The sequence below is a fragment of the Ambystoma mexicanum genome, chromosome 12 (genome assembly GCF_040938575.1).
Source record: "Ambystoma mexicanum isolate Mex_15411 chromosome 12, UKY_AmexF1_1, whole genome shotgun sequence".
NCBI lineage: Eukaryota > Metazoa > Chordata > Amphibia > Caudata > Ambystomatidae > Ambystoma > Ambystoma mexicanum.
The window spans coordinates 56,706,244-56,725,393 of record NC_090936.1 but is presented as its reverse complement, the minus strand read 5'-3'; the positions used below and the strand labels follow the sequence as shown (position 1 = coordinate 56,725,393).

The 19,150-nt window shown below is 46.1% G+C and overlaps 1 protein-coding gene across 25 annotated transcripts in view; it reads right to left on the bottom strand.

Moving 5' to 3' along the window:
• Positions 1-19,150, bottom strand: part of NRCAM (neuronal cell adhesion molecule) — a 731,897-nt gene that overhangs the window by 146,128 nt on the left and 566,619 nt on the right. The window lies entirely within an intron of this gene.

Here is a 19,150-nt window from a genome sequence, read left to right as displayed (position 1 = left end):
TTTTACAGCTGTTTTTACAATATTTCCTGTGCATATCATGGCTTGCATGTACACATAACATCTAGCTAACTTAAACACGGATGAGAACCAAGGTAACATTAATTTGTTTGTTTATAGTACATTCTGAAACATATGAACATACATTGAAAACAGAGCACAGGTGGTGGGAAACCGAAATAAAGACTTGTGTTCACAATTGTCTACTTTTTTGTTGATATTTCACTCTACGAGTAGCAGACTCCCAAGGCAGACGGCCACGAGGCGTAACTTTGCGTCAGGAGCGTTGCTAGGTCTGGAAAAGGTCTGGGGCTAGGCTAGTGTCGGGACTGTGGGGAATCGAGGCTAGCTAGCCCCTGAGCTTCTATCCGGGGCTACAACCAAAAGTCCTGTGGCTATAGCCCTCTCACCCCTCCCCAAGCAACGCCTCTGACTTTACGGCTGTGAAGCATAGTTGGCACAAAGGATGAACATTTTAATTGTTTGCACAAATAAACTGGTTGGATATTGTAGTGCACTTCAATACCCAATGCTTAATATGGAAAATCTTTCTTAGCTCGTGGACCAGTAGTTTTTAAACACAAAAATAATTTTGTTGTAACGAAGTTGCAAAATTGCCAGACCCCAGTGTCACGGCCCATTTTCGATTTTGTCGCCATTATTTTGCATCTACATTCAGAGAAGGATTGATTGTCAGATAGGATATTTCTGTAGAAACTGCAGTGCTACAATTTAGTGTCATTGTTTTTTTTATAACACGCCTAATACCGTACCGGAGTTCGGTTTCTATGCGTGGATCCAGGATTCAAACCTCTTGCTCTGCGTGATCTTGCTTCCAAGAACAGCACGTTGCCCCTGTGCTATCCTCAGTTCACATGTCATCTCAGGTTTAATCATGCCCGCTAAGGTTCTGTACCCAACAATATACATGTTTAGTGTTCATAAGGATCAGATCATTGCAATTCCTCAAAGATCGGACATCATACTTTTACATTGCTCTTTGCGTCAGTTCTTGTTTATCCCCTTTTCAATATTCCAATAGGGGAATATTTTATGGTAGTAAAACCTTTAACTTTTTGTTTGGCAAAAAAGTTATTCACACTGCCAATTTGTTCCCCAAAACATTACATTGTATTTTAGGAACCAGAAATCCATGCTAAGCTCCCAGGAAAGGCCTGATGAATGAAGCGTGGCGAATGGAAATGAGTATCGTTATTGACTAGTGAACTGAAAATATACTGAAATGGTTGACGCGTCATCACAAGCAAGTGAATTAAAGTGATTGGATGTAATAAAATGGCCCCACATTTGATATCTTGGATGCTGCTTCAGAAATCAATCGAAATGTAATTCTCACTTGATCTACATTTTATGTATTGTATGGTGAAATGTTATTCCAAATGTGTTGAGATTTTTGATATATTGTGAAAAGTGTTTTCAATGGTATAGGCTTTTATCTTGATTTTTAAATTGATATATGCCATGTTTTTATGTAATTGTAAATGTATGTTTTTATGTTGTGTATACAAAGCCTTATGGCTGTATGTATATTATCCAAATAAATAAATACATTCTCACTTTTTGGGACATGTTAAAAATAATGCTACTGGTACACATTGATGTATTCCTTTGTGTACATGACATGTGCTATAAATTGTGACTATGTTATGTTGGCAATGGCACTTGTGGGCAATGTGACAAAGTGCCCTGTTTGGTTATGATAACTACCAGGGCCTTCATTCAGGGAGTCAGGAGCCAACCCAAGCCAGTGGAAGATGAACCTTCAACGCCGTGGCAGGATCCCTTCGTCACCGTACCATCGTCCACGGCACATGGCAGGGGATTGTCACATTGCTTCACCGTAAGCCAATCCGGGGAGACCACTCCTCGCCACTACATTGGCCCATCAGTTCACAGTAAGACTAGAGCCCTAAACCCTTGCAAGGTAAAGACAAGTCTCACTCCCCTCCCATTTGCGAGAGCCTAAAGCTTGCTTTAGACGGACCCAAATCTCCAATACTGAAAAGAAGGCTTTACCTTTAAGGAAACCTCTTTCTGTACTACCAACAAAGCTGGTACTTACATTGCTACGTTTGCCAAATCACTCAGCAAATCAAAGAAAATATGTTTGCGGGTCCGCAGTACGTAGGTCGAACATCCCTGGTCCCGGTATATGAAGTCCCAAGCATATGGCTTTCAAAATGAGGAAACCCGACGCTTAAAGCAACATTTCAACTTGATTGTTTCCTGTCAAGTGAATCTCCTCCAGGGGAAACAACGTATCCCTTTTGCTTGTTTCCCAATGTTTCGAGTAATTCAGAGGTGTTGTAGAGCTTTACAAAGCATTTGCAGATTGTAATTTACAGGCTTGCCACAATGGGCCTCATTACGGGTCTGGCGGAAACCCTGCCGGTGATACCGGCGGGTTGCCGCCAAACCAGAAAATAATTACTGGCGCCTGACTATGCCGGTAATTTTGTTAGTCCCCATTCCCATGGAGTCCCATAGGAATGGGGACACAGGAGCACTGGCAGCGTTAACAACAGTGTTGGTGCTTCCGTGAGAACTCTGCGAGCGGGTGCTGTCCCGCGGACAGGTCTGACCCTGGTGGGCGGGATGGCACCCGCCCGCAGAGTTGTACTGTGCCGGTCCGGAACATCGATGCCGGTAGGCTTACCGGCACTGTTGTTACCGGTCCAGCACAGTTGTAATGAGGCCCAAAATCTCTTAACTTTTCTTTAAAATTCATTCACTGTGTTAACAGTTTAAAATTAAACTTTAACAATGTCATAACATACAAAATATGGCCAATGCAATCCGTCCAATATTAATGTAATGCAATTCTCCTTTGTATAGCACCTTTTCCCGTTGGTGTGGTCTCAAAGCGATATTGGGCAATGCTCTCGGGGGACCAAAGTCCTGGTATGGGTAATTCATCAGAGGAGTTTAGAATGCATGTGTGCATTTTAGCCAACACAAAGGTAGGTAGTGGCCCTCAGTCCCAGCTAGCTACCCATGACAAGATGGCATCTGGATGGGTGCTGAGAGGTAGTCTGGAGAGCATGCAAGAGCAGGAGGCGCATTATGCGTGCAGCTAGACCAGGAGATAGCTGCATTCTTATGACAGAGGTGTTGTGCGATGTGTCTTAGAGTAGTGCATGATAGCAGATGTGTGCTGGTGGGTGGCCATGCCTTTGGCTATCTTCCATAAGCATGGAGGGTGATACGAAGACACAAAATATGTTAAAAAAGAAGCAAGATATCGATCTACTCTGCCGCATCGCAGGGACTAGTCAAAACCCGTCTGCTGCAGTCCTTTCTCAATGCTGTGACGATTCTTATGATGTCGTCCTTTCTTCCCGAGGGCGAGACCCTTTCCATGAAGCCAGGGAGGTCAGGCCGCTACCCGATAGTCCCCTTGAGGGTGGTACTCAGCGGGAGGATCTCATGGTGTGGGGAGGCCAGAGACTGAGGTGACAGACCAGGAGCACATACAGAAGGTATGGGTGTGGCCTGGGGACCTCAAGCGCACTCAGGAAACACAGATACAGGGTTCTGGTACCTGAGAAGCCAATATAAAGGCGCCTGGGACCTGAGAAAGAGAAACACAGATACAGAGGTCTGGGAAGCGAGAAAGAGAAACACAGATAAAGGGGTTAGGAACTTGAGAAGCCAATACACAGGGAGCAGGGACTCAGAGAAAGAGAAACACAAAGACAGGGGTCTGGGACCTGACAACCCAATATAAAGGCATCTGGAACCTGAAAAAGAGAAACACAGAGACAGGGGTTACAGTCCTGAGAAGCCAATACACAGGGAGCTGGGACTCCGAGAATTAGAAACACAGAGACAGGGGTCTGGGACCGGAGAAGCCAGTGTAGAGGGATTGAGGACGTGAGAAAGAGAAACCAATGTGAAGAGACAGTATTCCTGGCTGGGGAGTGTACCAGTGACACTGTGAAGAATCAGTCAAGCATGTCCAGTGGGCAAGGACCCAGCCATGCATGAGGACAAGGCCCTCTTCTTCATCGCAGTACCTGGTAAGGTTGAATTTCGGGTCTGTCCAAGTGAGTCACTGGAGGGGCTCATTAGGGGCTTGAGAAATGCCATGGGAAGGCAGTCATTCCCCCTACTTCATGGATCTGTGAGAATAAGCCTGAGGAAGGCTAGGGGAAGGGAGACATTCAAAGATGGCAGCCATCCAATAAAAAGTGTCACGCAGAGAGAAAAGGATCAGCAGGGATCCATTGATTAGCATAATGCCTGATGCCAGAGGTCTGGATATCGACGCAGTCACATGATGCATGGACTGGGGTTTCTGAGGGTTTAGTCTGTGTGAGTTCTGCAATGGATGGTTTTAAGATCATGGTGTCATCGTGGTTATAGGATCATGGTGCCAACGTGGTTATAAGATCATGGTGCCATCATTGGGAGGTGAATCACCACTGAAATATCAGCCGGTCTTGGCACAGGTCTTAATAAGGGTGGTGTTTCTGAGAAACTTCGTCAGGACTCCACATTTCCTGTCTGGATGATAAGGGTGGGGGTCGCAATCCTCCCACACACTCATGAAGATGCCACCCTTTGAGCTGTATGGACCCCGTCTCACACGCTGTGTAACAGACTCCTCAAATTCATATTGTTGTATTTCACCTGGCATCTCAAAAGGAATGTCCCGGCATTCCGGATCTACAAATCTATGCGAATTTCTCAATGAAGACCCAGTCAGCATGGTTGGGTTCTTGTTTCCTCTCCCGACCTTCATGCCTGATCTTTTTGCTTGCAAATCCCAAAACATCCGTTGGATGCCCAGCGGGAAAGAGGGGATTGTTCTGCGTGTAGGCAGGAAAGATAGCTCAGTCCCAGGATGTTTACTTTCCAGCCATTCCAGGAAAGACGGATGCCTGGCCAACTCTGCCAGTAAGTGACGAAGATGGGCGTTTGGTGCCCACAGATCCACAGACACCATTTGACTTGTCCGTGCGGCAAGGAAACATCTCCTTTGCAATTCCTGCAGCCGCTCCGGCTGTACCTCACCGGCTCCGATTTTAGAGAATTTGCCGGCCACGAAGGAGCAAAGTTTAACATCCCTGGAGGGAAGGTTGAGAACTTCCTTTGAATACGTGGAGCAGACCAAGTGCGATTCCGCGACGCTCAACAGCCATTCCTCCCGGGGCTCAGTTAATTCCATTTCAACATGAGCAGCCATGTGGACTGAGGCGGAAGGCCTTTTTTAATACTGTAAACATTAGACCTGACAGGTTCAACATCTGTTGCACGCATTACAGGACAATGCGTGCTGAGAACAATGATGTCGAGGAGACACGCCGGCTTCAGTTGAACCAGAAGGCTCTTAATTGGTGAACTTTGCTTTCACCCATTATCTTTCCATCTCCCCTATACGCTCCCCGCCCCCATACATTTATATTTCTAAATGACCTACTGCCATGTCCAGGATGTACCTGCGGTTAGCAAAGTCTTAGAGAACGTTTTGCTCCTCACTGAATGGTTTGGGCGCTATTCAGGGGATTAGCGGCTCTCATAGATGATAGACTTTGGTACATATAAATGCAGATATGGGATGTAGTCCTGTTCTCATCAGCCAGATGGCTTTACAATTGAAACCACTCAAACACGTAATCTATCAGAAATGCCTTCCAATTAACAGACCGGAAGATGTTCCTCCAGTAGGTCTAGGGCAGGGTTGTCCAACTCCAGGCCTCGAGTGCCGAGATCCTGACAAGTTTTCAGGATATCCCTCATTGATATTCATGAGGAAAAATGTGTATACATTTAAAATCATTGTATGCCAATGTCTTTCATATATACTAATGAAGGGTATCCTGAAAACCCGACATGGATCCTGCCCTCGAGGCCTGGAGTGGGACAGCCGTGGTCTAGATATATTTTGTGTTGCCTGCAGTATTCATAGAAGTGCCAGATTGGAAATGCAGCTAATTTTGTCCAAGTCTGTTGCAGGTGTGCACCGGGCCGTCTTATCCTTCCACTTACTTGCCAGGCTGAAAAGGTTTAAGTTCATAAACACCATTGAGTAATATTATGTGTGAAGACCCAGCATTCTCTTGGAGGCTCCACTTGCAACTTTCTTTAATGTTTATTATCGCAGTACGCTAATGCGGCCGCACTATTGAGCACCAGAGCGGTAAAGCCACTTCCTTGCCCCTGCCATCATATCTCACTCTATGCACTTGCAAAATTGGTCTTTCACTCTACCTTGCCAGCCAAGTTGCAAAGTATTGGATAAATGGGCAGAAAACCCTTATATTCGTCTCCTTTGCTATGACCATGATTTGGTGCCAACTTTGCATGTACCTGCAGCGTATCATTGTCGTCGCTGGTGTGACCACTCTACAAGATGTGTAAATTACCTCCTTGCTGGAGGTCCAGCGTATTCCCGATTTTGTGGGTGCTCATGTCCTCTCCATTAACATATGCCTACTCTTCCTGGACCTCTGTAAAGCATCACAAATGGGGTTTTTTTTGCTGACCAATCTCCAACTAGACTGCTTCATCCACCCTCTCTCCTCAGACTGAACTCCAGCTATCTGCACAACAAGATACTTGGTCAGTTTAAATTTCTGTACAACACACCCATGACTCCAGGTGTTGAATCACAAACTCAAACGTAACTGCAGATCTGCAAAGCAAACCTGTCCACTCCTGCAAGCACAAACTGCAGATCTGCAAAGCAAACCCGTCCACTCATGCAAGCACGAACTGCAGATCTGCAAAGCAAACCTGTCCACTCATGCACGCACGAACTGCAGATCTGCAAAACAAACCTGTCCACTCACGCAAGCGTGAACTGCAGATCTGCAAAGCAAACCCGTCCACTCATGCAAGCACGAACTGCAAACCTGCAAAGCAAACCCGTCTACTCATGCAAGCGCGAACTGCAGATCTGCATAGCAAACCCGTCCACTCACGCAAGCGTGAACTGCAGATCTGCAAAGCAAACCCGTCCACTCATGCAAGCACGAACTGTAAACCTGCAAAGCAAACCTGTCCACTCATGCACGCACGAACTGCAGATCTGCAAAGCAAACCCGTCCACTCATGCACGCACGAACTGCAGATCTGCAAAGCAAACCTGTCCACTCATGCACGCACGAACTGCAGATCTGCAAAGCAAACCTGTCCACTCATGCAAGCGTGAACTGCAGATCTGCATAGCAAACCCATCCACTCATGCAAGCGCGAATTGCAGATCTGCAAAGCAAACCCGTCCACTCATGCAAGCACGAACTGCAGATCTGCAAAGCAAACCCGTTCACTCATGCAAGCACGAACTGCAGATCTGCAAAACTAACCCGTCCACTCATGCAAGCACGAACTGCAGATCTGCAAAGCAAACCCATCCACTCATGCAAGCAACCTGTCCACTCAAGCAAGCACGAACTGCAGATCTGCAAAGCAAACCTGTCCACTCATGCAAGCACGAACTGCAGATCTGCAAAGCAAACCTGTCCACTCATGCAAGCACGAATTGCAGATCTGCAAAGCAAACCCGTCCACTCATGCAAGCACGAACTGCAGATCTGCAAAGCAAACCCGTCCACTCACGCAAGCGTGAACTGCAGATCTGCAAAGCAAACCCGTCCACTCATGCAAGCGCGAACTGCAAACCTGCAAAGCAAACCCGTCCACTCATGCAAGCGCGAACTGCAGATCTGCAAAGCAAACCCGTCCACTCATGCAAGCGCGAACTGCAAACCTGCAAAGCAAACCCGTCCACTCATGCAAGCGCGAACTGTAAACCTGCAAAGCAAACCCGTCCACTCATGCAAGCACGAACTGTAAACCTGCAAAGCAAACCTGTCCACTCATGCACGCACGAACTGCAGATCTGCAAAGCAAACCTGTCCACTCATGCACGCACGAACTGCAGATCTGCAAAGCAAACCTGTCCACTCATGCAAGCGTGAACTGCAGATCTGCATAGCAAACCCATCCACTCATGCAAGCGCGAATTGCAGATCTGCAAAGCAAACCCGTCCACTCATGCAAGCACGAACTGCAGGTCTGCAAAGCAAACCCGTCCACTCATGCAAGCACGAACTGCAGATCTGCAAAACTAAACCGTCCACTCATGCAAGCACGAACTGCAGATCTGCAAAGCAAACCCATCCACTCATGCAAGCAACCTGTCCACTCAAGCAAGCACGAACTGCAGATCTGCAAAGCAAACCTGTCCACTCATGCAAGCACGAACTGCAGATCTGCAAAGCAAACCCGTCCACTCATGCAAGCACGAACTGCAGATCTGCAAAGCAAACCCGTCCACTCACGCAAGCGTGAACTGCAGATCTGCAAAGCAAACCCGTCCACTCATGCAAGCGCGAACTGCAAACCTGCAAAGCAAACCCGTCCACTCATGCAAGCGCGAACTGCAGATCTGCAAAGCAAACCCGTCCACTCATGCAAGCATGAACTGCAGATCTGCAAAGCAAACCCATCCACTCATGCAAGCGCGAACTGCAGATCTGCAAAGCAAACCCGTCCACTCATGCAAGCATGAACTGCAGATCTGCAAAGCAAACCCATCCACTCATGCAAGCAACCTGTCTGCTCAAGCAAGCACGATGTCCTGGCATCTCTCTGCTATCTCCCTCCTCACTGTGTTCAGTTTCATGAATTGGGACATTGTCCAGCACCACAGCCAGCAAGTGCAGAGGCCACGCTGTAGGTTATGTTCAAGGCACAGCCCAAAGCATCCATTCTCTAGCGCCTTCTGATTTCTAAGCACAAAGACCTCCTCCGCTGAGTTGCAGCTCACCCTGGTCAGTGCTGCTCTTAAGTACCAGGTGTATTTTTAAGAGACCTGAAAGTTGCTTTCAGCCCTTGCTGACCCAACAGGTGTTGTTTGTGAGTAATGCTGTACCCTAGAAATCAGAATCATGTATATCGATACCGGTGAGCCATGACGCAATAACGCTGTTGTACCAGCGGTCGCGCTGGAAAAAACTATCGCGAGACTTTGCGCAAGACTTTCTCGAAGTCCTTTACTCTACAAAATGCTTATGTAGATTCTGGATCCGACGCCTGTGCTGTCACAATAATGAAAACGTTCTTCACGACATCAGTTTTGCGTGCCAAACACATGACATTGGCAGTGCTCACTTCCAGAATGCCAGCTCTTGATGTCATGTGATGGCGGGCATCTCCCTTATCTGTGACACATGTCAGATGCCATAGTGAATGCAAGGTAGGAGGGTGGATACAGCCAGAGATTAAAACAAACATTTCTGAACTGTGCAGATTGTTTTGGGTAGAGTCGAAGATGCCCCTTGGGTCCCCGCCAGGAGTAGGAGGTGGCCACGCCAATGCTCAGCCACGAAACGAGTCGGCAAAACATTTTCGTTAAAAAACCAGTCGAAAAAATAGCCGCCAACGAAAGGACGTTGTACCTGGCTGCGCGCCTGGTTTGGATTTGAACACTTGGAAACAACATCAAACATCGGCAACAATGATGACGATGATGATTTGGGTCGTGGGCTCAGTGGCGTGTAGGCCCTCTAGAATTCCACTGCAGAATGGGCGCAGTGCCAGGCTCCAGCACTTTAATTCTAAAGAGCTACAGTGAAGCGGGTCTGGCTCGCGGCGCTGTCGCTGTAGATGGAGCAGAACAGGGCAGCCGAGGAGGAATTGCGGCTGAAGACTGTTTAAACATGGTGGCCCTTGGTAACTTTGGCATGCAAGATTATTCATGATTGCGCAGTAACGAGATAGATTTGCCTAACGGAAAAGTGCCAAGCACCAAGGAGTTCTAAAGTGAACATTCAATGATATTTTAGCTCCTCTCATATCCTAAACTAGACCAAAGGGATTGGCCTGCTACCTGGATGGGTTCTAATAGAATATGTAACTGTAAATAAGGGATTGACATGAATTGCTTTTGAGCAATAAGTGTTAAGTGTTTAGTAAATAAATAAAATGCATATAGACATAAACATGAGTGTGATAGTCTTCTATGGTAAAAGTCATGTTCTGCAGAACAGGTCTGAACCCTGACAAACATGATCTGACTTTGTAATATCATCATGCAGGAGTCTATATCATCATGCAAGTGTCTAGATCATCATGCAGGAGTCAATATCATCATGCAGGAGTCTATATCATCATGCAGGAGTCTATATCATCATGCAAGTGTCTAGATCATCATGCAGGAGTCTATATCATCATGCAGGAGTCTATATCATCATGCAGGAGTCTATATCATCATGCAGGAATCTAAATCATCATGCAGGAGTCTAGATCATCATGCAGGAGTCGATATCATCATGCAGGCGTCGATATCATCATACAGGCGTCTATATCATCATGCAGGAATCTAGATCATCATGTAGGCGTCTATATCATCATACAGGAGTCTATATCATCATGCAGGAGTCTATATCATCATGCAAGAGTCTAGATCATCATTCAGGCGTCTATATCATCATGCAGGAGTCTACATCATCATGCAGGAGTCTATATCATCATGCAAGAGTCTAGGCGAAGTGTGATGATGATATATCCTGGTTTGTGACAGAAACCTGCCAGTCCCAGAGAGGGATCAGTCGTTTCAGTGTCTGGGTGCAGGGATTTGAACCCGTGCCACTACCCTAGCCTCTTTCATTCACACGTTACTCTGTATACGCCGTCTCCCTTTCATGTTTGTAAACATTTTTCATTATTAATCATTTATCACAAACAATTTCCTGAATAGGTAGAGTTGTGGTGGGAATCAGAAGAAACCGGTGCTTCGTATTGGAATTCTAAGTAAACCTCTTTGGTTCTTTGGGAGATCTCAAGAAGGAAGGATTACTCATTGTTTTGGTTGGTTTCCATAGCAGTTTTTATTAGTGTTCAAGGTGCCGACACATGTTTCGACCCCACAAGGGTTTTTATCAAGGCAATTTACATGATCAAGTAGGCTTGGTAAATACGGTGGGTGTCCTGTGTAGGGCTTCAGTTATTTGTTTGGCTGGTTAGCACGCTAACAGGCCGGTTGCCCTCTGCAGTCAGGGTGGGCGGTCAAAGTGATCATATCGTACTTACCAAGCCTACTTGATCATATAAATTGCCTTGATAAAGACCCTTCTGTGATCGAAACACGTGCTGGCACCTTGAACACTGATAAAAACAGTTATGGCAACCAACCGAAACAAAGAACCAAAGAGGTTTACTTAGAATTCCAATACGAAATGCCTGTTTCTCCCGATTCCCACCACAACTCTACCCTTTCAAAACTTGGGACAATTGAGCACTGTCCCATGGGAAACTATTTCCTGAATAGTTCACCCTTTTGTTGGTCACTCTCAACGTAGGTTTCCCCTTCCTCCATCAGTTTTACAGTTCTTTCCCTTCCACCCTTCACAAACGTACACAGAATATGTGCCTCCATTAACTGCCTCGGCTATTTGTTTATTGATTGCAGTTCTTTCTGACTTCTCTTATTTACTGCCCTTTGCTAAAATTGCCTGTACCTCTTAAAAGAAAACTATTGTGTTTCTTACAACACCTGTGGCTTCCTTGGAGAAAGATTGTGTGTATTTTACGTTTGGGCTATTAGGTGGTATTTAAGTGCTAGCTATAGGCTGAAACCATTGTATTAAGAGTACAGGTAGAGGGGGGGGTGACTTATGAGCAGGGACTCTCAGCTTCTGGGTGTTGTTTAGTTAAATACTCACCGATTTACTCCCCATGTCCATCCCAATCCCTATGGCCATTCCCACCCACTTCCTGCCCCTCCTCACCCAAAACACATCATGCAGGGATCTTTTTAAGCTATCTTTATCAAGCAGTAACATCAAGTTTTAGCCTGGCTGTTACTTCTAAGCAGTCTTCTGAGACTTAATGGCTTAATTGTATCTGTAAATGGTCACTGGTGTAATAAATATTTCTTAACCCAGTGTACTTTCCGCCACTTGATTTAAATCTCTAACTTGCACTGAAGTCCTGTTAAAATCAAACACTGACACAGCCATCAGTTGTGGCTTGTGTACAGGCACTAGATCAGCATTTGCCAGGTAGTGCCATCATATGGCCAGGGACGAACTTCATTTTCCAGCTGTTGCAATCCAATAGTACCATAATACCAGTGCCCAGCAAATTCCTATCCCATTCCTACACAAACGCCCAAGCGGTTGGCTTTGCCAATGCTCGTTTTAAGGTGTAACGGGTTGGTGAACTAACATGCCTCTGATTATTTGTGTGCATGCCTCGTCTCAGTGCAGATCATCACCTCTTTGCATGTGAGCCAATCAGAATATTGCTAGCTATCCCACCTGACCCTTTAGTGAGAATGAGATTCAGTCTGACCAGATCCAGCAAGGCGTCTCAGTGGTCTTGCCATATGCTTCTAGGCACTGTAATGGTCACGGGATGGTTAACATTATGACATGAAGGCCCTTCTGAAGCCGGGGCTCTGCTTTGTTTTCTTTCTTTGGATGGATTCACGTCTTTCAGCATACAGTTTTTCCTAGTTGTGAAGGTGATCTCTTGACTCCCAGGTCCTTCCTTCAGAGTGACCAGAATTTTCCCCCAGATGTTTCTATGGCCTTTATTTCAGCCAGTCAGATAGCACAGTGGGCTAAGCGCTCACCCCTGATATCTGTGTGCAGCCTGCTGTGGCAGCTTTGAATCCCGGCAGGGTCAACCCAACTTTACACCCTTCCAAGGTTGATAAATTGAGTGCCACTCTGTGGGATATTAATGTCTGCTGTTATGTCAGCACTCTGAGACCTATCGGTGTGTAGCGCTATATAAGAATGACATTATTATTATTATTCACTTAGAAAGCATGTTTGCCCCCTCACTGCATTCCTTTTCTGAGCAATGCAAACCCAGATATCGTTACTTCCCGCTTGCGCCTCAGACTGCCCCATGCATTAGAAACAGCAGCAGTGCCCGCAGTCACGGGCCATAGGAACCTCGACCTAGAATTCATTGCTCGAACGTCATGACTTTCAAGGGTTACTTCTTTTCTTCCTGAAAATCCTGCGCGTACCACCCTGCTTGCACCGCAACCCTTCCACCTAATACCCTGTGCAGTTGCACAGTCCTTGTGTGTTACACTGCTGAAATGATTTGCCTGCAAAGTGCAACACCAGATCCAGTCAACTCGCTTATCAAGAACAATTCCTCTGAACACCCTTCAGGAGTGACCAATCGGAAGACAAGCGCATGCTTCTCTTTCCAAGACAAACAAGGAAGGGACTTGGGTGCTCATACCTGTAACATCCTCTCTTTTTTCTAATAAGAGAGCTGTGGGTCACATTGGGCAGAGCACAAGTCTGAAGTCTACTTGCGGAGGAAGGCTTCAAAACAGAGCATTTCAGAGATCCGTTCAGACGCCGCTGCTGAAAGTGAGGGTTTGCTCACGTCATAAGAAATGGGAACGCATTTTAACCTGCAGAAACGCTGAGAAACAGGATCTGAGGGAAAAAAGCCAACACCCTGGCCACTTCCAAGTATCCAGGATTAGAGGATGCCATGTTAGGGTTAGATTAACAGCTACTATGATCAACAGCTAACATGATCAACAGCTACTATGATCAACAGCTACTATGATCAACAGCTTCTATGATCAACAACTACTGTGATCAACAGCTACTATGATCAACAGCTACCTTATCAACAGCTAACATGATCAACAGCTACTATGATCGACAGCTACTATGATCAACAACTACTGCGATCAACAGCTACTGCGATCAACAGCTACTGTGATCAACAGCTACTGCGATCAACAGCTACTGTGATCAACAGCTACTATGATCAACAGCTACTGTGATCAACAGCTACTATGATCAACAGCTTCTCAAGCCAGCGCCATCAAGGAGGTCCACACTTTGCTCAAGATCAGGACCAGACGCTGCCAGAAAAAGCCTGTCTGCACTGGTTTAAGAACTACCTGCTCCTTGAGGCGGAGCGACATATCATGAGATACTGTCTTGTGAAGGGTGGAAGTAAAAAAAAAAAATCCGAACGTACCGGTGAAGGGTATGTTATAAAGGATTTGCTGTATGGCCCTTCAAAGAACCATAGGACCAAGCAAAGAATCACCCAATTATGGTCCTGAGTGCAGATATGTGTGATACATTTAAATAAGATAACTCAGGCAACATTCTAGGAAAACTCCAATAGTGGCAACATGAAATATTTTAGGTTGGGGGATGTCATTTATACTTGGACGTGGAATAAAAGCACAAGGGAGGCACAGGGTCATCCATAACAATTTAGAGCCCGATTCATAGAATAGTGCGGAGCGATCCCACAAAGCCTGCGTGCAGAGAATGACTCTGTGTGCAGAGGTTTCTCTGCATGCTATACATGTTCATGGAATTGTTTGTGCAAAGTAACCGCATGCGCAAGTTACGGCCAGAATGCCCCCGACACGCCTCCATGCAAAGCAAAAACAGCCCAGCCAGAAACAGCTACCTTTACGTGCTCCCCGGGTGCAAATAAATGCATCCTTAACACAGTGTGTTGGGTCCCCCATAAGCAGACCTGTGTCTCGGGGACCCTGCGTGGGGTCCCCCATAACTGTTACTGCACACCCAACAACATGCATACGATTTATCGTAACTCGGGCAAAACACAGAAAATTTGTGGGCGAACCTCTGTAAACTATTCTTGCACCCCACTACACTGTGCACGTGCACCCATAAATTAGATTGGAAACCCGGCTGCGTACACGCACACGTAAATCTGACACCCAATCTTACCTCTGTGTGGTGAATCCTATGTGCAAGTGTCAGTACGCCTGCCTTCGGGTGGCCGATTGAATGAGGGCTTTGCGTGGCCATTTCCTTGCCGAGAGCTTGCGTGGTCCGTTGCATGAATACGTATCATTCCACACAATAGTGGGCGTGCAATGGACTGCCTGTGGGCCGTCCCTCGTAACGTCCACATTTTCCCTTGTTCTTCCTCATTTTATGGGTTCCGCCCCTTCCCTGCCCTCGCTGAAAGGTACACCCACGCTCCGCGTGGTGTCTAGTGCAAGGCACTTGGTCTTTCGCAGAGATGTGCCTAGCCTTCGTGAAGTCCCTGCAAAGTACCAAAAAATGCTGTGCAGTCGATTCCATGGATCCACAAACGGGATTTTGCACACAGTTTGGCGCGCAAAGTCCGTATTTACTGCGCAAATAATTCCATGAATTGGGCCCCAAATCCCTTCATTTGATTTTGTTTTCTAAATGCTCTGGACACCTTGGCTTTAAAGTCTCAGTTCACCATCTTTAAACAAGATATTTGTATTTCTTTGTGCACAGATGCATAACCAAAAGAAACATGATTACTGGATAAGAACCCAACATTATATACACTTTTCCTAAATAAATCTTTTTCAGTTGTTAACTCTCTTATCAATAAAATATATTGGGCCTCATTACGAGTTTGGAGGTAGCCAGGCCGTTTTACCGGCATGGCTACCCCAAACTCGGGTCCGGGTCCCGCAAAATGGGAATTACCAGGCCATTCCGACCTTTGCGGGCCCGGTAATTCCCATTCCCGGGACCCGGACCCGGTACGTCGCCATTCCCATTTTGAGCCCCCATAGTCATTAACGGGTCTGTTGTTAGCATCCTTCCCATTCCCATTGAGCCCTATGGGGTCTCTAATGGGAATGGGGACGTACCGGGTCCGGGTCCCGTGAATGGGAATTACCAGGCCCGCAAAGGTCAGAATGGCCCAGTAATTCTCATTTTGTGGGACCCGGACCCGAGTTTGGGGGTAGCCATGCCACTAAAAACAGTACGGCTACCTCCAAACTCGTAATGAGGCCCATAGTCTTCCGTGGCTTTCTCTTTGTAGTCCAATCAGGAACCCATGGCTTGCTTCTGCATTAGAACTAAATAACTAAGGCCACCATCTTCTTCCCTGGATGCTGAGGACTGTTAGTGATGCAGTCAGGGGCAAACCTCCCTCCTGCAGTCTGTAGCAAATTAAAAAGTGCTCAACAGCATAACACATGGACACAATGCCATGCCAATTGGTTAGTAGTCGGTAACATAAATTGCGTAGATTTCTGTGGTTGACCCGCATCAATCGTCTCCCAATTTTGAATTAAAAGTACCCAAAGACAAGAGACCCCCCCCGTATCTGTAAGATACGAGATGTGATTGAAACAGGGAAACAGATTCTGACTGAATGTAAGAGCTTGGACCAGTCATATATATATATATATATATATGCAATCTAGGAAAATATGTCTATAATCTGGACACCATCCGGAGTGAGTCCTTCTGGGGGGACTGCTTGCACACTCATAATAAGGCCGCACAGATCACACTTTATAGGGTTTGGAAAGAGGTCGCCAAACGTCTAAGTGGTGAATGTGAAGAGGGAAATGACATGTGGAATGAATTTTATTTTATCTTATGAAATTCTATATCATGAATTTTAGGATATCTGGTTTTATAGGAAATTATGAAATATGAAATCTATTGTATTGTTCATTGTTATATGATATGATAGGTTATTTATAATGCGCTTAATAACCCGAGGCTTCTAAGCGCAGATCCGGGGATCAAACCTGTGTTGCGCCGTGTCGTCTTGCTTACAAGGCAAGTTCGTTGCCCCTGAGCTATCCTCCCGAGTCTCTATATTGTATATTGTGTTGTTGTGTTATAAAATGTTATTTTAATTGTATGTGAAAAGTTTATATAGAAACTAAATCACATTAAATTAAATAAAAATAAACAAAAAGTACTTTAAGAAAATACAATGTATCTTTTTTTGCATTATGCTGTGCAATTGCAATGCACTTTTTTTGGCACATTTTGCTAGATAATAAATAAATGCTGTCCTTCAGATTGTAAGTACTTGCTCAAGATTGGTGTAATTCGCTTTCCTTGCTCGCTCACAACCAGGAATATGGATCGCGGGGGACGGGGGGAGGGGCACAGGGAAGAGACGTGCAAGAAGGACAAGACTTCAAGCCAGGAATGTGTCACTGCGGCAGTAACAGGTTGCTACACTAGAGCCAAGCAGGGTCAAACAATACCGTTTTGCAAATTACTGCGGTGCATTTTCAGGAAACGGACTCCCTCAGTAACAGGACACAGGGTGCTGCTTGGGAGTTTGTTCATGTGGTTTTGCTTACGAATGATTTAAACAGCACCTTCTTTAAGCTTCTTTTGCTGTATAGCCCAATTGCAGAGCAGTAGAAACCACCCGCTGTGTAGTTGTATTTGTAATTGGTTATTTATAACGTGCTTAATACCCAGATGTTTCTAAGCATGGACCCAGGGATCGAACCTGTGTTGCCCCGTGTCTTCTTGCCTCCAAGGCGAGCACGTTGCCCGTGAGCTATCCTCCCGGCCCAATAACTATACACTTTAGCCATTGCACCCCCCCCCCCGGCCACCATGTAATGTGGATAAGCAAAACATGAGACCACAATAAATCGGAAAACTCTGGGTGGAGCCATGGGGGTGGCAGCCAGGGTGCTGCTAGCTCTGCTGGAAAAGATCAGGGCTACGCTAATGTCGAGACTGTCGGGACTCGGGGCTAGTCCCTGAGCTGCTGTCCAGGGCTACAACCAAAAAGCACGGTCTATAGCCACCCAACGCACACAACCCCTAGCCATCGATGCCTCTGGTGGCAGCTATACCCGCTCTGACGCCACCCATGGAAGTCTTGATGCAAGTAGCCGGGTTTTCTAAATGATCACATATAGTGAAAAGCAGCACCGCCATGTGAGATGGGCGGATAGCTGTCAAAAGGCTCCATTCAGAATAGGTCAGCGATTGCTTTAATGAGAATGTGGGTCTGAGCTGCACAGCTCTTAGAGGTTTGTAATGCCTGGTTGGATTGTGAATGTGGGCTTGAGCTGTACAGCTCTTAGAGGTTTGTAATGCCTGATTTGATTGAGAATGTGGGCTTGAGCTGTACAGCTCTTAGAGGTGTATAATGTGTGGTTGGATTTAGAACGAGGGCTTGAGTTGCACAGCTCTTAGAGGTGTAGAATACCTGGTTGGATTGAGAACGTGGGCTTGAGCTGTACACCTCTTAGAGGTGTACAATGCCTGATTTGATTGAGAATGTGGGCTTGAGCTGTACAGCTCTTAGAGGTGTAGAATGCCTGGTTGGATTGAGAACGTGGGTTTGAGCTGCACAGCTCTTAGAGGTGTAGAATACCTGGTTGGATTGAGAACGTGGGCTTGAGCTGCACAGCTCTTAGAGGTGTAGAATACCTGGTTGGATTGAGAACGTGGGCTTGAGCTGTACAGCTCTTAGAGGTGTATAATGCCTGGTTGGATTGAGAACGTGGGCTTGAGCTGTACAGCTCTTAGAGGTGTATAATGCCTGGTTGGATTGAGAACGTGGGCTTGAGCTGCACAGCTCTTAGAGGTGTATAATGCCTGGTTGGATTGAGAACGTGGGCTTGAGCTGCACAGCTCTTAGAGGTGTATAATGCCTGGTTGGATTGAGAACGTGGGCTTGAGCTGCACAGCTCTTAGAGGTGTATAATACCTGGTTGGATTTTCGCCTTTAGAGTTTATCGAATTTACGAAAAAAAAAAATCTGTTGATGAAAGGAAAACATGTAGGACGACTGAGGGAGGAAGAAACAACAAAGACAGATCACACACACACACACGCAGACACACACACACACACACACACACCCCCACCCACCTGCGCATACAGTGCTCACATAGAAATTGAAATTTCGTTATCACATTAGGCTTCTCTCTGTTAGTGGCATTCAAAGGCAAAGCCTAAACTCTCCACCTTCCATATCTCTCTCTCACACACACTTACACGTATATGGGTGTGTGTGTATAGACACATACACACCACCCACAAACACACACCTTACCATATAACTGCAGATCTACGGTTGGCAGAGAGGGTCACTTGACATGGACACAATTAACAGTTCTGCTACTGTGCAACTGAGTGCCAATTTAATTTACACACATTTCCTCTAACAGTTTGCACAGTAGTAGCAGAGGTTACCGTCGAGTATGCAATACGGAATTACCCAACTTGATTAAATATAATCGATCAAATGGTACATTTGACCGAATTCGGCCAGTACCATTTGATCGATTATAAAAAAATACTGACCATGTGGAGCAGGGCTTGCGGCGGTGTCCCTTGCTCCACATGTTCGGTATTTTTGACCTTGGGGGTTTGCG